The sequence below is a fragment of the Stenella coeruleoalba genome (assembly GCF_951394435.1).
Source record: "Stenella coeruleoalba genome assembly, chromosome: 5".
NCBI lineage: Eukaryota > Metazoa > Chordata > Mammalia > Artiodactyla > Delphinidae > Stenella > Stenella coeruleoalba.
This window is the reverse complement of record NC_137150.1, coordinates 101,907,212-101,930,835: the sequence shown is the minus strand read 5'-3', so window position 1 is coordinate 101,930,835 and position 23,624 is coordinate 101,907,212. Positions and strand designations below refer to the sequence as shown.

Below are 23,624 nucleotides of genomic sequence, written 5' to 3'. Positions count from 1 at the left end.
TTCCAGTAGCCAGGAAATTGCCTTCACTTTCTATTTTCAACTCTAAAGATGTTACATCACTAGTGATGCTGAATTCCTCTTAACATTGCACCTTTCTGTGCCCAGAGGACAGAACTTTTGGCAGGCTAGGGTAAGGGATGATCAAGCCTGTTCAGACCTTCATCTGGAACTCCTGGTTCCTCTGCAATCCCCACCTGGCTACTCCATCTGGACCACTCTTAACTCACAGTGGATTTTTCTCTGGGGTCCCAGGGGTTCTTTCTAGTGTAATACAACTTTGGGGAAACTTCCAGGCCTTTATACAAGATTGTATCCCAGTTGGAACACAAGTTCAACTTCTCTCCCATTGATCACAGGACCTCAAACAAATGCAGGAACACAGGCTTACATCCATTATAATGTCTGCTAATGAAGTTGCTTGTCCCAGAGCCGAGAAGACCACCAGGGGGCATTGTCGCCTAACCTTCCATTCCAGCCAAACACTCATGGGGAATGCAGCCCCAAACCTTTTTGTTGAAAGCAAGTTTAGATACATTGTGAAGCCTAAATAAGATAATATATTAGTTACAATGACTGTTTCTTAAATACCTTCTAAGTGTTAGGTATTTTATATATTATTTCATTTAACTCTCATGTATCCCAGACAACATTTATGGGTTTCTCTGCGAATGAGATTTAAATGGTACTGCTTCAAACACTAACAATTCCGTGACAACTCCCCACAAGTTCATTAATTTCTCTGTGTTAAATACTTATGTTTCTCTGTGCCTGTGGCTCCTGAAATTGTCCATGCTGGCTCTATTTGTGCAAATCAATTTAGTTTTTCTGAAAACCATAGGTCATCCATTTCTGTCACACTAAATCTTTCAGGGAATCCACAGGTAGGGGTCAAGTTGTTGTCTTTTTTCATTTTCCCTCCACACTTTTTTAATTTCCCTCCCTATCTTCCCAAAACACCAGTCAAATTCCTTCCTTTCTCTCTCATAACAAGCAAATGAAAGTGTTGCTTGATCTTCTTTCTCACTCAAGTTACTTACTCTCAAACAATGGGAAAGAGAAATCTGAAAGTGAAATCTTGGTGGAATCTCTGGATGTGTGAACTCTTTGGCAATGGAATGTTTATAATTTAGGAACTTTGAGCATATGCAAAAAGGCTCTTATACTAATCAGAATTTCATAGGGTTGTTCTCCAGTTAAATGTGGAGTGAGTTAATTATGAACCACCGCCTAAAAAAGTTTAGCACACTGAGAAGATATCAGCAATATCTCAAATGAATATTAATGTTTTGAAATGTCTATGTAATTGAAATCAATTTGAATGTAAAAATACTTTGAAGAATGCTAATGCAATGGCAGAGTCTCCCACAGATAAATATGTCAAAACACATTAGAATTTTTCTGAGGCTATGACAGAAACCTGCATTGTAAGCAGGCTGTTGGGTAGGTAGATTTGACTTTATTTTTGCTCCTTTAAGACTACTTTTTAGATTTTCACATTTGTATCTTTAGTCAGAAGATTTTTGCTTCGGCCTTGTTGATTTTTCTTGGAAATAATACTTCTGTTTTTATTTTGATTTTGTTTAAAGTTGACTGACTTATCTAAATGTCCAGGTTTTGGTTTGAGAGTCATAAATAAACTTTAAAATGATTAATAATTTGAAAAATATGTTGGTCAGATAAATAATGTATGATTCCACTTATACGAGGTATCTAAAATAATCAACCTCGTAGAAGCAGAGAGTAGCATGGTGGTTTCCTGGTTCAGTGAGGGAGGGGACATGGGGGAGCTGGATAGATAGAAAGTTTTGGTTATGTGAGATGAATAAATTGTAGGGATCTGCTGTCCAACATTGTGCCTATAGTTAAAAATTCTGTAAAATTTGTTGAGGGTAGATCTAATACTAAGTGTTCTTACCACAAAATCAAACCCCCCCCCCCCAAGAAACAATAAGAGAGGCATGAGGAAACTTTTCGAGGTGATGGATATGTTTATTATCTTGATTGTGGTGATGGCTTGCAGGTGTATATATCCAGACTCATTAAATTGTATATGTTAAATATGTCCAGTCTTTTTGCATATCAGTTATACCTCAATAAAGGTGTTTTTAAAAAGAAACGTGTGGTAAAAAATTAAAATGTGTTGATACATTTTTTTTATTGAGATATAGTTGACCTATAACATTATATTAGTTTCAGGTGTACAATATACTGATTAGATACTTGTAGAAATGCCAAATGATCACCACAATATGTCTAGTTAACATCTGTCGTCACGTATACTTAAAAACTATTTTTCCTTGTGATAAGAATTTTTAAGATCTCTCTTAGCAACTTTCAAATATACGATATAGTAGTATTAATTATAGTCACCATGCTGTGCATTACATCCCCAGGACTTATTTATTTTTGTAACTGGACATTTGTACCTTTTGGCCACCTTTACCATTTCACCCACCTCCCATCCACCACCTCTGGCAACCACCAAACTGTTCTCTGTATCTCTGAGTTTGTTGTTTAAAAAAAAATTTGTTTTTTAGAGTCCACATATAAGTGAGGTCATACGGCACTTGTCTTTCTCTGTCTGACTTATCACACTTAACCAGTGCCCTCACAGTCCATCCATGCTGTGGCAAATGGCAGGATTCCCTGGTCATTTTCTTATTAAGCCTCATGTGAAAAAGGCAGAGAAATCATGACTGTTCCCATTTTGCAGTTAAAGAACCAAAGGTCAGATGCATTAAGTGACCCAGGCCACTGTATAATTCTTTACAGTTATATTGTGCTTGTCCATTTCAAAATGATTTCAGATACATTATCTCAACTGAGCTGCTTCTACATTCTTTCTATGCAATGAATCATCAAGTTCTATCCATTCTTCCTCATTTGCTTTTACACCTGTCAAAATCTTTCATTTCTTAAGACTCAGTGTATCCAGCTTTTTTCTAACTTCCAACCAGAAGGAATCTACCCCATTTTGAACCTCCAATAGCATGCATTTGTTTCAATCATATGACCCTTGTTGTATGCTTCCTTAAGTGCACTATTTTCTGTATCTGATTTATTGACACTTCTTTATGACAATTCTAGAAATTATTAATTTGTGTGTACTTTCAAAGGCTTACCGAATTTTTTTCCCATATTAGTTACTCAAGAAATGTTTGTTAAAATAAATGAATAAGACATTTCCTTTTTCTTCCTATTGTCTAAGATTGATCCTCTCCTTTCTGCCCAAACTTAACTCTAGCTACTTATCAATGTTTTCTTCTTCCCCAGTCAAAGCTGTGATACTATGCACATTTTTTTAGTTTAAAAACAGGCAAATAAACAAACTAAAAACAAAACTAAACTTCCCATGGCCTTGCTTATATTAATTTTTTTCCCTTGAGATTCTCTTTGAAGTTTTCCCAAGCTATTCTGACCTAATTCATCTCTCCCTTCCTCAACCTGTTGTGTTTAGAGCTTGCATCTCTACAGATGTATTTCTGTTTTCTGATTTTTCGTGAGCACTTAGAGGGCAAGTTAGAAATGATATAGGCCTTTCATGCTGATTACTCAGACCAAATAAGATGACTGTAGAATGCTGTATTATTTGTTGCGTTTTAAAACATCCCCCAAGTGCCTAGCACAAGATGATGCAAATGGTAGGAACTGAAAAATAAATGAGTTGAATTGATTTACATAACTCATTTCCTGGTGAGTCTGGTTTCAAGATTACACTATGCTCCACAGATATTTTCTTTTATGTGTTCTTTCATCTTATAACATTGCAAAGCAGTTTGCATTCATTATCTAGAGTATTTAACACAAGAGTTTATTGACTTTGGTTTTATTTCCTGACCAAATTGGAACCCTTTGGACTATAAATTGGGTTGTAAATCTGATGTTATTAGGTTTTCTATTACAAAATTACATTATCCTCATGTTCTAAATAGGTTAGGTATTTCAACTATCTCTAGCTGTCTTCTGAAAGATCGTGACTCTATATAATCTGAGAAATTTGCTTTGTAATTCCCAACAAAAATCAAGAAAATAGATTTACTTTTCAGCATTTTAATATGGTCTTAGTGTGATAGTTTGATATCAAACTTCCTTATGGAAATGAAACACTCCAATAGTTTTATACCTTTATAATGTTTCTATGGTCAATAGAAAGGCATTGATTTTTGGTAATACTCTGCTCTAATTTTCCCCCTGAGTTTATATATTCAGTGCCTTCCACCGTGTCTGACACATAGTGGGTTTTCCTTAATTGCTGGTGGAATAAGTACAAGATTGTATCAATAAAAGCTTTTATGTGTACACACATTTTCTGTTTATGCTGTTTGATTTTTTGATTTATGATCTTATAACAAATTTGCAGGGAAAAGAATATTCCAGTATTCTCCAAGTGAGATTCATGGAACATCAGTCTTAAAAGAAATTGATAAATGTTACAAAAAAAAAAAGGTAGAATTGTTCATGGAAAATAGAGAAATCCCAAGTTAAAATTAAACAATTTTTTTTACAGCAGGACTTCTTATGAGTTTAATATGCTAATCTATACTAGAACTCTCCAGTATAGTATGTACTATTACCCAAACTTAATTATTATTAAGTATTATTAGAGTTCTTGGGGGTTTTTTTGTTTGTTTTTGTTTTTTTGTGGTACACGGGCCTCTCACTGTTGCGGAGCACAGGCTCCGGACGCGCAGGCTCAGTGGCCATGGCTTACGGGCCCAGCCGCTCCACAGCATGTGGGATCTTCCTGGACCAGGGCACGAACCCGTGTCCCCTGCATCGGCAGGAGGACTCTCAACCACTGCGCCACCAGGGAAGCCCGAGTTCTTAGTTTTTAAGTGATAGAAACACAACTCAGATTGACCTGACTTAAAAATAGAATTAATTTGCTTATTAAATATTCAGGGGTAGATTGGCTTCAGGCATGCATCAGTATGTTTGCATCAATTTCCCTTGCCCCAAGTCCCATGTGATATGGGGCAGATGAATGCCTCACATGCAGTTTGTTTCCCCACAATAACTTGGGGGAATTGACTACTTGTACAGCAAGCAGTAAGTAAACCTTTTCTTTGTCTGGGGAGAAATGTTACCTCATCTCTCAAGATAGTTCAGTGCAAACACACCCCTGATAAAAGGCACTGTGTAAAGGGTAGTCATGGCCTTCATTTCTGTCATACCTGGCGAGATGCGTAGAAGAGAAATACATGAAGGACTGTCTCCCAACACCTAGCTTGAAAATATTACTTTAATTGCATTTCAACCAGTTGAGAAGGTGAACAGAAAATTTTGGAGTTGTCAGGGCTTTGTAATATTTCAGAAGTCATGTCACATAGACAGTTGCCTCCTATGTGGAGCTATGCTCACACCAGGAGCATAAATTCAAATACAGGAAAAGTGTGCATATGCTTTGTGGACATTGGAGTTTACTATAAAATGGAGACAATATTTTTACCTCTTATGATTGCAGAATGTGATTTCTTTGGTGTAAAAAAGAGGATAAATGAAATTATTTGGTTTTTTTAGAAGAACACTTAGCTATGCTTTCTTTTAATACATTTGATTTCCAATTATTAAGCAATTCTCAGCATGCGTTGTGAAGAGTCTTCATGAAAATGAAGAGCCCAAAAGGTCTTCAGTATGCCTTGTTCTAAATCTGGCCCCTGTAGTTGTTTGGCAGTTTATCAAAAGCCACATTAATCCTCATAAATAGTGCTTGATTTTCAAAAGACAACCCCCTTGTTCCAGCCTTGCAGATTGAGTCACACTTATTATTTTCCTTGACTTCTTGTACAGAGGCTGCATGATTACCAAGTGATCATGTGTGAACAAGAGGCTTTTTTGTGCTGATAAATGGATCCCCACTGTTGCACAAGCCCCTAGGAGTCTGCATTAAAAACAAGTTGAGATGCAAAACAGAACATAGCATTTGTTTTAACAGCAGGCACTTATTGGTGTCATTACCTGATATGGCTGATAATCTAAAGCATTATGACTTTGGAGCAAAATTTGGTTCATAAAGACATACAAGGAGATAAACCATGGCTACTAATAGAAATTTTGAGTAGTGCTTTGAATAGAATAATCTTGTCTACATTCATCATGGAGTTAGCTCTCCCCTCCCCATGAAATGAGACAAGGTAAATTCACAACTCCCATTAATGCTAATAGCAGCTTCAGAAGGAAATCCCTTGTTCCTCCATAGGAGAAGACAGCTGCCCTCTCTTATTTCAAAATGCTACAAACCTGTGCCAGTAGAAACTAATTGGTGAGAATTCGGAATACAAGCAATTTGAAATTAATCTTTTAAAATAGTGGCTAATACGTTTGTTGATGATAGCAGCCACTGGCTAAAAAGAAATGACATTTCTCCTTGGAGTGCTGGCTTTGGTAGGTTGATACTAAGCCTTTACTGTTCCTGAACCAGGTTATCTGCTTTGAACCTGTTTCTTCTTCTGACACCAGCCTGTCAGGATGTACCTGGGTAAACGAGGAAGGAAGCCTGTGGGTAAGGCATACTAGCATGGGGTTCACTATTTTATAGCAGAATATGCCTCTGAGACATGAAAAGTAAATTTAGCCATTTTTCTACTTTGTGAGGATGGGCGAGTAGCTTAAGATTCTCTGCATCCCAATTATATCATCTTTAATATTAACTCTTCTAATATATCACTGTGTTTTTCCTGAAGACTAAATGAGATAACGTAGTTACAGCAGTAAGGGGTAAAAATAAGGTTCTTGGGCTTCCCTGGTGGCGCAGTGGTTGAGAGTCCACCTGCCGATGTAGGGGACACAGGTTCGTGCCCCGGTCCGGGAAGATCCCACATGCCGCGGAGTGGCTGGGCCCGTGAGCCATGGCTGCTGAGCCTGTGCGTCCGGAGCCTGTGCTCCGCGTACCGCAAAAAAGAAAAAAAAAGGTGCTTGTAGAGGCTCCTACTCGATGTTACTGAGAGATGACTGCTAGGAAGAAGCTGAATCTCCAGAACGCTGATGTCTGCTAGATCCAGCTTGTCTGAGGAAGAAGAAGAAAATAAATCTATAAAACAAAGGAGAGAGGGATTTGGCATTCCTTTGGGGGAATCTGGAGGATTGAGGGAGGGGAAAGGAAAGTTGAATCCAGTGCTATGGAGGAATGATAAAAGATGAGGCCTGCACTTGACAGAGACTTTGGGGAAGGGAAATGGCTAAAAAATGTTAGCATATGATACACAGGAGTATATCTGATATATGCCTGTCATCTGTCCCTGTGACATCTTCAACAAAATCTATACTGTTCACTAAGGTATTTGCGTAACTGAATTGTCTGGAGAACACAGGTCTTGGTGCTGGGTGTGGCAACCAGGTTAACTTAAGAGGGTGCAAGATTCTCATGGTTACAGGATGTTAAAGTTGAAAATTTCAGCTGAGGCACCCACAGAGACAAGAGATAGGAAATCCTTAGTGAGATGCCAGACCAAAATGCAGAAATTCAAGGAAAATGATAACAGGTAGGAATGCTTTCAACTTGTAAGAAGGAAGTGAAAGGACAAAGTGGAGTGAAGAAAGAGGACAAGGACGTTGAAGAGTTTCGTTTTGTGAAGAGGATCTTCACAAAACGAAGAAGAGAGAAGCAGAGCTCAGAGAATAGCCACCAGTCAATGAACAGGTGTCACTCTGCTCATAGGAGCTTTGGTAGGACAGGCTCAGGGTGGGGGGCCCCAAAGGACCCTAAAACGTGCCCAGGAAACAGTTAGCTTTCCACACCTGCCAGACCTAGGGTGCATGAGCCAGCTTGTCATAGCAACAGCAGCCAGTTAAGAACTTTCCAATCTTATTTCCCGTAAATTGTTTCCTCCTCATATCCCTCCCCCAGCTAGTAGGGTGTATGCCAACAGTTCGCAAGTGGGGAGGAGATGAGTGGAGAGAGAAAGCAGAGGCTGACAGTATTCCCTTTGCAAAAGGTAGACAGCCCACCGGTGTACCAGACTTGAATAAGAAACACTGGAGAGCTCTGATCCTGAATTGGAATTAATATCTTGGCTTGGATACTTCTTTAAAAAAATTTGTTTCATTGGAGTATAGTTGATTACCATATTCTGTTAATTTCTGCTGTATAGCAAAGTGATTCAGTTATACATATATATATACATTCTTTTTCATACTCTTTTCCATTGTGGTTTATCACAGGATATTAAATATAGTTCCCTGTGCTATACAGTAGGACCTTGTTGTTTATCCATTCTACATACAATAGTTTGCATCTGCTAATCCCAAACTCCCAATCCATCCCTCCCCCAACCCCCCTCCTCCTTGGCAACCACAAGTCTGCTTTCTATGTCTGTGAGTCTGTTTCTGTTTCATAGATAAGTTCATTTGTGTCACATTTTACAATCGCATGGAAGTAATATTATATTCGTATTTGTCTTTCTCTTTCTGACTTACTTCACTTAGTATAGTAATCTCTAGGTCCATCCATGTTGCTGCAAATAGCATTATTTCATTCTTTTTTATGGCTAAGTAGTATTCCATTGTATATATGTATTACATCTCCTTTATCCATTCATCTGTCAATGGACATTTAGGTTGCTTCCTTGATCTTCGCTATTGTAAATAGTGCTGCTGTGAACATAGGGGTGCATGTATCTTTTTGAATTATAGTTTTGTCTGGATATATGCCCAAGAGTGGGGTTGCTGGATCATATGGTAATTCTATTTTTAGTTTTCTGGGGAACCTCCATACTGTTTTCCATAGTGGCTTCACCAATTTACATTCCTACCAACAATGCAGGAGGGTCTCCTTTTCTCCACGCCCTCTCCAGAATTTGTTATTTATAGATCTTTTAATGATGGCCATTCTGATCAGTGTGGGGTGATACCTCATTGTAGTTTTGATTTACATTTCTCTAATACTTTGCAATGTTGAGCATCTTTTCGTGTGCCTGTTAGCCATCTGTATGTCTTCTTTGGAGAAATGTTTACTTAGGTCTTCTACCCTTTTTTTTGATTGGGTTGTTTGTTTTTTTGTTGTTGAGTTGTATGAGCTGTTTGTATATTTTGGAAATTAACCCCTTGTCAGTCACATCGTTTGCAAATTTTTTCTCCCAGTTCGTAGATTGTCTTTTCATTTTGTGTATGGTTTCCTTTGCTGTACAAAAGCTTGTAAGTTTAATTAGGTTCCATTTGTTTATTTTTGCTTTTATTTCTGTTTCCTTGGGAGATGACCTACGAAAACATTGGTCTGATTTATGTCAGAGACTATTTTGCCTATGTTCTCTTCTAGGAGTTTTATGGTGTCATGTCTTATATTTTAGGCTTTATTGGCTTGGATACTTTTAATGTCTATACTGAGACAATGTTTTTTACTTAAGCTGACTATAGTATTGTGTGTGATCTCAGCAAAAGCAGAAAAGTCATAGGACCTGCAGTGAACGTCTAAAGCCTGATTTCCGGCAGCAGCAGCAGCATCACCTGAAAACACATGAGGATTGCAAATACTCAGGCTCCAGCCCAGACCTCCCATATCAGGTAGGAGTAGGGCCCAGGCAGTCCTCCCGGCAACTGTGATGTGCACTAAAGTTTGAGAACCACTGAGCTAGAGGAGGGAGGCAGCTCTGGCTTTACAGGGGCTTTTTCTATCCTGCTAATAATAAAATATAGGAAAAGGGTGGAGAAATGCAGTCTACACTTCACGATATAACCATTGGGGGTTATATGAGGAAATGAAATAATGATTTTTCATGATAAATGTTGGCTGACAAACCTGTTTTCTAGCTAGGGTGTCTGCTTGAACTTCATGGGCAGCAAAGATCCATATTGGGGTGGTTTGATAACTGCATCAGCTGGGCAGGCTATATAGCTGTGCTGAAGCTGGGTCACAGAGTCTAGAGGAAGCTTCCCCATATCTGCTCTACCCTTCCTATGAGGGTTCCTTTAACTGATGTGTAATGTTTAGGCATGAGCAGGATAACCACAGGCAATATCCTAGTTTGTCAAAGACATTCTACTATGTTAATATCTCCATATTGTACATGGAGCAAAACTTAAGGAAAAAACAAATTTAAGAATAGAATCTAAATACTTTTCTGGACTAAAAAAAGTAAGGACTAGCTGTTAGTAAGTGTGTCAAAGAAAAAAAAATACAAATAAGCGATGAACAGATTTTCAAACCTGAACATTGTGCCAACCCCATGTCATTTGTTAAATAAAAATACATGGTACCGCACAGAGGTATTACCAGGTGATATGAATTATAATGGTTGCAGAAATGTGAAAACCAAAACCAAATAATCCCAAGCCCTTAAAAATGAGGTCTCGTATAATATTAAAAGAATTTAGAATTAAATGAAAATTAGGAGGTACAGTCACTCAGAACAATGAAAATTTTATTCAAAAGCACTAGTATTTTAAAAAATTTTTATTGGAGTATAGTTGTTTTACAATGTTGTGTTAGTTTCTAGTGTACAGCAAATTGTATCAGCTATATGTATACATATGTCCCCTCTTTTTTGGATTTTCTTCTTATTTAGGTCACTACAGAGCACTGAGTAGAGTTCCCTGTGCTATACAGTAGGTTCTCATTAGTTATCTATTTTATACATAGAATCAATAGTGTATATATGTCAATCCCAATCTCCCAATTCATCCCCCCCCTCCCTTGGTATCCATACGTTTGTTCTCTACGTCTGTGTCTCTATTTCTGCTTTGTAAATAAGATCGTCTATACCAGTTTTTTCAGATTCCACATATATGTGTTGATATATGATGTTTGTTTTTCTCTTTCTGACTTACTTCACTCTGTATGACAGTCTTTAGGTCCATCCATGTCTACAAATGACCCAATTTCATTTCTTTTTATGGCTGACTAATATTCCATTGCATATATGTACCACATCTTCTTTATCCATTCCTCTGTTGATGGACATTTAGGTTGTTTTCATGTCCTGGCTATTGTAAATAGTGCTGCAATGAACATTGGGGTGCATGTGTCTTTTTGAATTGTGGTTTCCTCTAGGTATATGCCCAGTAAGGGGATTGCTGTGTCACATGGTAGTTCTATTTTTATTTTTTTAAATTTTTTTAGTTTTTTAAGGAACCTCCATACTGTTCTCCATAGTGGCTGTATCAATTTACATTCCCACCAACAGTGCAAGAGGGTTCCCTTTTCTCCACACCCTCTCCAGCATTTATTGTTTCTAGATTTTGTGATGATGGCCATTCTGACGGGTGTGAGGTGATAACCTCATTGTAGTTTTGATTTGCATTTCTCTAGTAATTAGTGATGTTGAGCATTTTTTCATGTGTTTGTTGGCCATCTGTATGTCTTCTTTGGAGAAATGTCTATTTAGGTCTTCTGCCCACTTTTTGATTGGGTTGTTTGTTTTTTGATATTGAGCTGCATGAGCTGTTTGTATAATTTGGAGATTAATCCTTTGTCAGTTGCTTCATTTGCAAGTGTTTTCTCCCATTCTGAATGTTGTCTTTTCATCTTATTTATGGTTTCCTGTGCTGTGCAAAAGCTTTTAGGTTTCATTAGGTCCCATTTGTTTATTTTTTTTTAATCTCCATTACGCTAGGAGGTGGGTCAAAAAGGATCTTGCTGTGATTTATGTCATAGAGTGTACTGCCTATGTTTTCCTCTAAGAGTTTTATAGTGTCTGGCCTTAAAATTAGGTCTTTAATCCATTTTGAGTTTATTTTAGTGTATGGTGTTAGGGAGTGTTCTAATTTCATTCTTTTACATGTAGCAGTCCAGTTTTCTTAGCACCACTTACTTAAGAGGCTGTCTTTACTCCATTGTATATTCTGGCCTCCTTTGTCATAGATTAGGTGACCATAGGAAGCACTAGTATTTTAAAGAATACTTTAAATATAAACAACATGAGACAAAAAACCATAATGCTACAAACTTTGCATGGTGATGGTGATATATTTTCTTATAGTCGATTACAGTATAGTATGAATCACGTTATGTAACCTCCTGGTTGTTACTATACTATGATATACTATAAGAGAACATAATACCCTGGTTATTGTTTCAATTTTCTTTAAAAACCTGAGTTTTAAAGGGTTTATTTTAGTCTTAAAATGGAATTTTGTCCAGAGGAACAATTTTTTGTATTGCTCTGTTGAATCCAAATATGATGTGTGTGTGTGTGTGTGTGTGTGTGCACACACGTGTATGTGTGTGTGTAAAAGGTTGAGGTAGGGATATCATTAATTAAAATTCACCTTGTATAAAACTTCCCTGTGAAATACGTTTTTTAAAAATCATTCTCTCGTTTCTCTTTATTATGCTCTTTCTTTTCAGCTGGGTTGTAAGCTCCATTTTGAATTTCTCATGTTATTTAGTATGGTGCAGTAAACACAGTAAAGGCTCAGTAAATGCTTATGCAATGGCTGGATAAGCTAGAAAAACACTTTTCACCAATACCATCATCTGTCTATTGAAGTCTTTATTGTCAGTCCCTCAGCAGACAGATGATTGAGTTAATTTGGGTTAGGATAGAAACAGCCTAATATCTGAAACAATTTCACAATAGTCAGTATAAAGGTCATTCAGAAGCAGCCAGTTGTTATTACTGCCCCTCCCTCTTTTTGTACAGCAAGACCTTTTTCTTTCAGAGAAGTGATTTTGAAAATTACTAAAAGTCTCATCTACAAACTTTCTAAAATAAAATCAACTTCCTATGAAAATAGTATCAAAATATACTTTGAGCTGTATAACATTCCATTATCAATATCTGTCCAGACATATATACTGGATTTGGATTTATCCCATGAGATAGTAGGCTTATTGACAGCACAACCTTGCACATCTAGTTAACTTCTTATACTTAGTTGGTTGAACTGTTTCTAGTTCCTCAATCAGGAGAGGAGGGATAATAACATTTCCTGCGGATGTGGAGGAATTTAAGTCATGTTGGGAACAGTGGTGAAGTTCTTTGGCTTCTGCAGAGGGAAGACCCGATAATCGTGTCATGGCTGCATATCTCTAAGCTTATGAATTGAGAGCTTGACCTAGCAACAATCTGAAAAGCAAAGAGTGTTTTTTCTTAGTGCCAGTTTTCCTGCAAAAGCATATTTTTGATTGGACTGCAGTCGAAAGCATAATTAAATGTTACAGAGACTCTCAGAACTTTAAACCATTCTCTTTTTCCTTTTTAATTTGATAACACAAACAAGTCTAATGTTTCCTTTTGCTGGCTCCAGATGTCCATTGTGAATGTAAATGATGAGCCAGTAGAGCTGATGCTTCCACAAAACTGATATTCAGAGTAAAAATGAATCGTTGCACATCCTGCAGGTGCCTCTGTTGAGGGAATCTTTTCACGCTGAGGACATTTAACAGTTAGAATATACAGCTGGTCAAAGAAAGCCTTTAGGCTATTTCAAAGTTTCTATATGAAATAAAATGCCTCATAAAGCTTGCTTGAAAGTGGAATTTTGTAAAATATGGTTATCTCTGCTCTTTCTTTTTTTTTTTTTTTTTTGTGGTACGCGGGCCTCTCACTGTTGTGGCCTCTCCCGTTGCGAGCACAGGCTCTGGACGCGCAGGCTCAGTGAGCATGGCTCACGGGCCCAGCCGCTCCGTGGCATGTGGGATCTTCCCGGACCGGGCCACGAACCTGCGTCCCCTGCATCGGCAGGCGGACTCTCAACCACTGCACCACCAGGGAAGCCCTGCTCTTTCATTTTTATTCCAATAATTCCAGGCTCTTTTCAAGGCTGAAAATACTATTTTTAAGAATCAGATAAACTCCAATATTTGGAATTCTGTCAGTGAGACAAACTTTCCATTTGGTATGTAATTTGTAGGTTGTATTCAAGGTAACAAAAACAACAGAAATGCAGTGATTCTTATATCTTGTCAATAATTGCCACTTGATGATTTCAAAATTTTCAAGATCTCTTCAGCCAGCCACGCATTTGTGCCAAAGCCCTTCAAATGACACCTAATGAGAACCATTTATGGAGATGGCATTGGTGTCTGACTGGGGAGAGTGCTGTTCATATACTTAGCATTTGGACTAGAACTCACCATCTGATTTTCTCAACCAGGGTCTGGGATTTGGGAAGAATCTGTTGCTGAGTTTGAATTGCCTACTGAAGTACTTATGACTGCAGAATTTGGAATCAGAAAAAGTATCTGGAGAGTGTTCCTTCTCTTCTTTTCCTCAGAAGCCCTGAACGATTATATACCCTGTGTCTGCTGGGCTCCCTTGTGATGACTCAAGTGGATTCCTCTTCCCTCAGAGATCATTGCATTCTAAAATAATTTTCTTCCTTTCTAACTATGCTAAAACACCAGTTCTTTCAGCACAGCTGACCACAGCAAGAGGAAAACAAACAGATGGAATTAATTCACGCTAAGATGAGAAAGGCTGCTAGCCTCCATGGGGGTATTTGCTTCATAAAAGAGGTTGCTTGAGAAGCTAAATTTATCCCTAATTTTCAGAACATAGGAAATGAAGTAAATAATTTCAATTATGGAGAAGAGTCTTGGATTTTTAATTTTTTCAATATTTGGACCATAATAGATCAGAAAAGAGATTTGCAAACTTGCTTTATGCTGACCAGAAAAAAAAAGATTGAACTATGATTGAATGATTAACATATATAAGGGAAAAGGTCTCATTCAGAGATTGTTTACTCTTGGGAGTATTGCAAAGAACATGCACAGGGGCATATTTTGGCAAGGCCTATCCTAGCATAGTTCAGAGAAGAGAGTCTTAGATAACAGAATTTTTAGTAATCTTTCTTTACAGACAAGAAGATCCTATATTAAAACCAATCTAATTTATATTAAACATTTGATTCATCTAATTAACTCTCTATTCTGTTTCTAAGCTTTCTAAGCAAGCTTCTGGTTATTATTTCATTCCCAGTTACTTTTGTGTACAGAGAAGGAATGTGCTGGCCACATAGGCTTGAAGAATGCAGGACTCATTTTAGTTTTTGTTTTTTTTTAAATATAAATCAGGGTAGGATCAGAGAAAGAGAACCACTATAATTTTTTTTTTTTAATAGAGATTGTACCATATGCAATTGTGGGAGATGGTTAAACAGTCTCTGTAAAGCTGCAAAAAGCCTCTTTTGGCCAATGAGAGAAGAGAATCATGGGACATGTAGTTCCAGCTTAGCTAAATTGCAATGGTTCAAACCCATTACACAGAATAATAACACGTTGGCGTTCTGGTTTTGAATATCCTCTTCGTAAATGTGTTGATAAGAATCTGGCCCTGAGAGATGGATCTACTCTTGGTGTTCTGACGAAATAAGGGGCCTGGCTGAGGGCCAGAACCTGGGGAGAAGTTTATCCCACAAAGCTACTGAGTGACACTTTGTGAAGGCTCTTATTAGACAGCCTACTTCATACCCCAGGCAGCGCAGAGGCAATCTTTCATCACTTTCCTTCTGGTCACTGGTAATCCTCTTTTTCTTTTTGAATTTCTATACCTGGAATGTCTCATATTCCCATCTCAGAGGTTACCATGGGCAGTGATTTTTCTTTGGTGTCCAGAAGACAGAAAGTGAGAATAACAGTTTTTCTACCCCTACCTTATATTTCTCCTCTAATTATCAAGGTTCTTTCATTGTCTGCCCTTACACTCCTTTTTTTGGTCAAACTTCTATGGTAACCAAAATATCCAAATATTATATGGAGATATAGTTATGGATATACTTTGCTAGATATGTCAGCCTACATAATCCTACTAGCTTCTCACAGCATCCTTCTCACCATATGAGGGAATTGGTTCTAACTTCTAAGAATCTACTTGGTGTTGTTGTAATTAAATTCAGATTTAGCTTGACTGTATTTACAAGTATATAATACATCCCAATCAGTGATTCCAAGCAGGGCTTGGGGTTGAGTTGGGGAGGGAAGAGTATTGATTAACCAGTACAAGTCCATTATCATGCTTAGAAAAACTTCTTTTTCCAGGAGTAGATTATTTAGAAAAAATATAAACAACAATTTATTAAAAAGAAATTCTCCCATATTCTGCAGCCTTCATCCTCTGGTGGTTCTAGTAGGGGATTAACAGTTAATAAAATGCTAGAAAGAAAATGGTTGTACACAGCTTACCTTTTTTTTAAAAAATGAACTATAGTTGATTTATAATATTGTGTTGCAGATGGACAGCAAAGTTATTCAGTTATATATATTTTTCCAGATTATTTTCCATTATGGGTTATTATAAGATATTGAATATTGTTTCTTGCATTCTACTGTAAATTCTTGTTGCTTATCTATTTCATATATAGTAGTGTGTATCTGTTAATCCCATACTCCTAACTTATCTCCCTCTGCCCCCATCCCCTCCTCCCCTACCCCTTTGGTAACCATGAGTTTTTCTATGTCTGTGAGTCTGTTTCTGTTTTGTAAATAGATTCATTTGTATTATTCTTTAGAATCCACATATAAGTGATATATAATATTTGTCTTTCTCTGTCTGACTTACTTTACTTAGTATTATATTCTCTAGGTCTATCCATGTTGCTTTTAATGGCAATATGTCATTCTTTTTTGTGGCTGGGTAATATTCCATTCTGCGTGTTTGTGTATACACACAGACACACACACCACATCTTCTTTATCCATTCATCTGTTGATGGACACTAAAGTTGCTCCCCGTGTCTTGGCTATTGTAAACAGTGAAAGCAGCTTCCTTTTGAAAGGATGAGTTGTATCAATATAAAAATTATTTTTTCTCCTCATATTCAATTCTTTTGGCCAACAATTGTCCCAAAGTTCAAAAGCTATGTTATCTTGTCAAATATAGTCTATTTCAGCATCACTTGCCATCTTAGATGTTGTGATGCCAGACTGTCAGTGACCGTCAGATGAAGGGTATAAGCCAGGAAAGATGACTTGAACCTGAAATCAGAGTAGGCAGAGTGAGAACCGGGTGTCAGGATGCACTTGAAAGTTAAGGGTTGGGGATGAGCAGGCCATAGTTAGACACTAATGCTGGGAAAAGGACTGCAGATCTCAAAGGCAGGCTTATGGGAGATCTACGAAGAGGGAGGGAGGGAAAAGCAAATAGGTGAGAGATCTGACGCAGGGGGTCAAATTTGGCTTTTGTTCTGAGCTGCCCTTTTACCTTTGTCAGGAAAAGCTGAAACTTCCTGTTTAAATTCGGAACTCCTCCAGAGTCACTAGACTTGGGCCTGTGGGTGGAGTTACATAGGGGAATATCTGGGTGAAATGAAAGTGGGAAGTAGGAATAAAAGGACAGCTGTTGGTAGGAAACTTCTCACACAGATTCAGACTTCTGGAAAGAGACGTTGGAATGGCACAGTGTAAGTTGGTCAGTGACCACAGCAAAGGCAGGTAGAGGTCCCCTCATTGTTTCCAAATTTTTGTGTAGCATTAACTGTCTCCTTAAGAATCCCCCTCCCTTTCCCACCTAGCTTCAGGTTTCTAGGATTTGGCAGCAGGACAGTCAAATCACAGAGAGTAGGATTTGGGGGAGAGGAAATAATTGAAAAGCTTGCTTGCTTATTAGGCAATAAATTATGTCCTGGGATTGATGCCAGGGTGTTTTTGGAAGGGCCAATACATATTGACCTCTGAATAAAATTGATTTATTATCGAACAGCCTTTGTATGAAATCTTAACTAATGAGGGGCATGTCAAAGCAGCGTGGTTAGGCAGCTCCCGTGCACAGTTGCAACAAGGTTGGGAGGTTGGATTCTGCTGACAGCTGTCTGGCAGAGGCACAGCTGTTTGGAACTTCCTGCTAATCAGAAGCTTGTCCAGACCATTTCTCGCTATGGTAGATCATCCTTCACTGAATTGTAATGCAGATTAGGGGAAAGAGCTGCCCAAATTTAAAAGGCTCTGTCAAATGTAGTGGCAGTTGTCTACCCCATGAGTGTTTCTAAAACTGAATATGAATTTTTTGAATCAAATGTCACACTGTAATCAGAGAAATAACTGTTGAATTGAATGTCAAATGTGATCTGTTCCAGGTAAAAGAGCAGAGACCAAGACTATTTACCTTACTTTCTGAATAAAAAGATTAAATTATAACTATAAATATTGGATGAAATGCTTAGTGTCTATGGTTAGATGAGTTAGAAACCCCCTAAGCAAGTGGTTAAATGGAGGAAAAACCAATTACCATGTCAATACAAATAAATATCTTTAGAGCAATTTAAAATGGATAATCTCATTTAATTTTCGTAACAATACTGTGACATCGTATGAGCTCTTCAGTTTACAAGAGAGGAAGCAGACCTATCTCACCAACACAGATGTTCTCAATTGGGGGCAATTTGCCCCACCCCACCCCAGGAGATATTTGGCAATGTCTGGAGACATGTCTAGTTGTCACAACAGGGGGAGGGGTGCTATTGGCATCTGGTAGGTAGAGGTCAGGGGTGCTGCTAAGCCTCCTACAATGCACAGGACATCCCCTATAACAATGAATTACCTAGACCAAAATGTCAGTATTGGCCAGGGTGAGAAACCCTGAACTAAGGTAACACTATTATGTGGTAGAAATAGGACTAGAGTCCAGGTTTTTTGACCCCCATATGTTGTGATCATTACAATATGCTGCATTCTCTCCCCAAATCAGATGCCTTTAGAACAGGAGAAACATTTGCAGCAGGAAAATGTTTTTTATGATTTCCTATACTATCTAAAGAGGGTCAATCTAGATCCTGGTACTGAAGAAACTTTTGCCTGCTGGCTGGCTCTTCACAGAACTGAAGAAGCATCAGTTGAAGGGTGTGATGGCACAAGCTTTCAGGAGCAGGGATGGTGTTAAATTGCTCTGGAGAACAAAGTGGAATGTAACAAGCCTTGAAGAAACATTTTTAAATTGGAGTACAGATGTGGGAGGTGGGACAGGTAAGGGGTTGGTATTGAAAGAGGAATAACTAGTGGAAAAACTAGGGAGTTTTATGGAGTAGAACACAGTGATTAATGAGAATTATAGATGCGCAATGTTGTTTGCCTGGTGAAACTCCATTTTCCCATCACTAAAACACTGGTAAAATTTACATTGCTCATTGGTGCTTGCAGAGTGGAGATCTTACGTAGGTGTAGCCCACATTTGGTTATACATTTATTAATAATAATCTTGTCAAGAAAAATAGTTTTCAGTTTTGGGTTCTCCAACTGGATTTTAAGGTATGTCTTAAAAAATGGAGGATTGGAAGTTAACAGAAAGTTTGGGTATCAGTTCTACCTTTTATAACTGGTATGACCTCTGAAACTTAATTTTCTTATCTGGAAAATAAGGATCATGATACTAGTCCTGCATATTTTACAGATGTGTGATAAATTAGATAATGATTTTGTCAACGGTAATTTACAAAGCCTTTAAATATCATCTACATGTTAATGATTCTCAAATTTCTATTTCTAGCCTAGGCCACTCTCAAAGTCACCAGCTAGCCTTTCTAGTGCTAGTGCAGTACAAGTTGGAGCTTGCTATGAAAGCTGGGGAGCCAACATATCCTGTGAGATGCAAAGGGGAGCTGGTGTAGAAGTCTATGGAAGGCTATCACCTCTGCGTCTGGTGGTGGATCCAGGGTTGCTTTTGGCCAGCAGGGCCTGCTGAAGGGAAAATGAATTAGATGTTTGCAAGGAGGACAAGCTGGAATCACTCGTACCTGCATTGCTGCGTCTCACTTCATCCAATCAGAACAACCCTCAGAGAGTATTGGCTGATATTTCACTCCCGCTGTGATGGTTAATTTTCTACTTGACTGGGCTAAGGGATGCCAGATAGTTGGTAAAACATTATGTCTGGGTATGTCTGGAAGGGTGTTTCTGGAAGAGATCGGCATTCAAATCAGTAGACTGAGTAAAGAACATCCCACTCACCAAGGTGGGTTGGCCTCATCCAATCTGTTGAAGACCTGAATAGAATTAAAAGGTGGAGGAAGGGCAAATTTGCTCTTTGCTTTAACTGGGACATCCATCTTTGCCTGCCCTTGGACTTTGGCTCTCCTGGTTCCAGGGCTTTCAGATTCAGACCATTAGCCCTCAAATTTTCAGGCCTTTTATACTCTGAGTTACACCATTGGCTTTCCTGATGCTCCAGCTTACAGACAGCAGATCATGGGACGTCTTGGCCTCCATAATCCGTGAGTCATTTCCTATAATAAATCTTTATATATATACATATATATATATATACACACACACACTTCCCAGCCGCCCACAAATTTAGCTTTGGGCCGACATTAACCAACATTATAATTATACATGGAAGGTGATTTCAGTTTCAACAAAGTTCCAGTTTCAACAAGTTAGCACAGCACAAAACAATGTCAATGTCATGTCATTTACTTATTTAATATGCTTGTTAGCTCTTGTGTCATTGAAAGTAAGTGCCTCCAAGGCAGAGGGATATATGTTATTCAATCATAGGTCCAAAAGAGCAAGAACAGTGACTTGCAAATAGTTGGTACCTGTTATAGACTGAATGTATATCCCCAAAATTCATATGTTGATATCCTAACCATCATTATGATAGGAGATGGGGGCCTCTGGGAGGTGATAACGTCAAGATGGTGGAGCCCTCATGAAGGGGATTAGTGTCCTTAACTAGAAATCCTGGAGGGCTTGCTCCTTTTTTTATCATGTGAGGACACAATGAGAATATGTTCGTCTGTCTGTGAGCCAGGAAGTGGACTCTCACCAAACACCAAATCTGCTGGCACCTTGATCTTAAACTTCCAGCCTCTAGAACTGTAAGAAAGAAATGTTTGTTGTTTGAGCAGCCTAGCACATGTATTTTTGTTATAGCAGCCCAAACTGACTGACTGCCTAATAACTATTTGTTGAAAAAAATAAATAAATAAAGGACAGAAGGAAGAAAGGTAAGAAGGAAGAACTGAATGAAAAACATGGGTTCATTTATCTAAATTCTTAAATTTGGGAAATTTAGAAACTGCCTTAACTTTGCAAACGCAGCAGAAATGCATTTTTATACATAGAAAACACAGTAAGATGCAATCTACTGCAATAGATGGAGGGCATTTCACTAGCCTTCAGATATTTCTGATATTGTGTAAAAAAGAGATCGATGGTGAATTCAGTGGAATTCACTTTAACATTAGTAATGACTTGCTATGTGCCAAGAACTGAGCTGAATTTTGCAGATATTTGAAAGTATCAAAGCATCTTTTAAGTCAGGCTTGTTCTTGTATCTAGGAAGAAAAAGTGGTTGCTATTGGCATGAATTTCTTTTCTTTTTGCCAGGTAAAATTTCATACCAGGTGAAAATTTGTGCTAATCTCTGGCCTCAGAAATTTTTATCAATATGAAACTGACACTCTACCTGCTCTGCTAAGAAGTCACTAGAAAATTTTATCAATAGAATTTCGCTCCTTTAAAGTTATTTGTTTGTTTTTCTCAGAGCTCTCAAAGTACAAATACATGTTATTACCGCCTCTCAGTGAGCATTTTAAGGCAGTTTATCATATTCCTTTAGGTGGGATCTGGGAGGCAATAGGGAAAAGGAAGGTAGGTTGAAGCGTGACCGATTTATTATATAATAAGGAATAAGATGAATAGTCAGATAGAGATACACAGGTGACTTCTGTCCTCATGGCGTTGGGGGTGCACCGTCCTCCTGGTATCTGGGTATGTTCGCCAGCCTTGAAGCTCTGAGAATTCCATACTTTGGGGATTTTTATGGCATCATTACATAGGCATGATCTGTCATTAATCCAATCTAACACGTCTCTTCCCTTCCTGGAGGGATGGGAGATGGGGCAGAAAGTTCCAAGCTTCTAATCGTGGCTTTGTCTTTCTGGTGGCTAGCCCTCATCCTGATGTTATCCAGGAGCCCACCAAAAGTTACCTCATTGGAACAAAATGCACTCCTATCACCCAGGAAATTCCAAGAGATTTAGGAGCTCTGTGCCAGGAATCAGAAATCAGGGTCAAAGACCAAATATCAAAACAAAAGGTGTTCTTAGTCCTCTTATCACTCAGGAAAATTAGAAGAGTTTGAGGAGCGCTGTACCAGGAACCAGGGGCAGAGACCAATATATTTTCTCTTATTTCACGGTGCCCCAAGCAGAGTTCACATTTGGCTTCTCTGTGACCCTACCCTAATCACTTTGGGGGAAAAAAAGACATTCAGCACATTCCTATATGCAAAGCTGTATAATTTCTATAATAATATATCTCAGCATTAATTCATTCAGAAGAGTGGATCTTGAAATCTTATCTGTGAACTCCTGCAGGTCCCTAAAACATGTTTGGGATTTTTAAGGTCAAAACTATCTTCCTAACAATGCTAGAATATTATTTACCCTTTACACTAGTGTACAATACACCTTTCCAGAAGCTAAGTGATGTGTGATGACATCATCGATCTGACAGCTAATAGAATGTGTGCTTGTGTATTCTTGTGTTTTAAAAATTTATCAGCTTTAATTTCTGATAGATATATCCCACATAAATAAAAGCTCTTTGGAGTTTTCTATAATGATTTTAGGAATGTGAAATGACTCTGGGACTAATAAATTTGAGAACCATTAATTTGGGACAGCTGCTTCTAAAACTGGTTGGAATATTGGACAAGATGAGATTGCTCAGGACCTTTCGTTTTCATTTCTGCTGGTTTCCCTTATTTCAGAACTCATAGTCTTAGATCCCATAGGAAAAGGAGGGGAAAATCTTGTTAGAGTATTTTATGCCATTCAAATACTTTTAGATCTAAAATCAAATGAAGGAAATGGAATTTTTTTGTGGCAGAACCAGCCTTTTTCAACATTAATCGTTTGCATCTTTAATCAGCTGTAAAACAGGATGAGGAACTAGCTAAATCAGCAATATTTATGCCCATCTTACAGGAAGGCAATAGGAATCCCAATCCTCCAACCAATCAGGGCAGAATAATTCTCCTACCTGAAATTAAGAGTGGTGCAAACTCGACAAAGTTGTAAAGCCCCTTTTGGGTGGGTCTGTGAACCCTCGGAAAAACAGTGGTGGCCAGGAAATATGACTTAGAATAACCCATTGTAAGATGCCACTGCTCAATGTGAGTGGCACATCTAGCTTTCCCTAAGCAGTACGGAAACTGTATTCTGAATTGTACTCTTGTTCACAATAAAAAGATAAACTGACACTGAACAATCATCTTAAGATGGCATGCACCATTTATATTGATTTAGAAAGACACACAAAATTGAATTTTCATGAATCATAGAGGTAATTAAGGCTATCAGCTTACATATTTCGAATAATTTAGATAATAGGTCTCTATTCTCCTTGGAAATACCTGGGCCACTTTGGGAAGTGATTTCTGCAGAAGAAACGTACTTAATTGTGGAAATAGGTAATGCTCACCTCCAAGAAGTAGACTCATTTTGCATCCCTCTTTTTAATCTGCATGGAACATGGAAGGCTTGTCCTTTGCAATCGTAGTTTTGAATTTCATTTTTGGCCAGTTTCTCACTTTTTTCAAGAAGGAAAATTGAAAATATGTGGTCACATTGTATACTTTAAAAGTCCATTTATTATAAAGTAACTAAAGAGAAGATGTGATAGGAAATGGGAAACAATGCCTATTTTCTCTCTCTTTTTTTCTTTTCCTTTTGTTCTTGGAATCTTAAACTCAAAGAATTAAGGTAATCATATTCTGAAGTTCTTGGCACACTGTTACTATCAGTTT

The 23,624-nt window shown here is 38.0% G+C and overlaps 1 long non-coding RNA gene across 2 annotated transcripts in view; it reads left to right on the top strand.

Annotated features, from left to right (window-relative positions):
- LOC307186838 overlaps window positions 1-23,624 on the top strand; it is a 118,117-nt gene that overhangs the window by 83,897 nt on the left and 10,596 nt on the right. The window contains exons 2-3 of one of the 2 annotated variants that reach the window (XR_013828479.1): window positions 9,370-9,498; window positions 19,356-20,079. This is a non-coding gene — a long non-coding RNA (uncharacterized lncRNA). The remainder of the gene's footprint in view (window positions 1-9,369; window positions 9,499-19,355; window positions 20,080-23,624) is intronic. The other variant, XR_013828478.1, reaches the window with a different exon arrangement.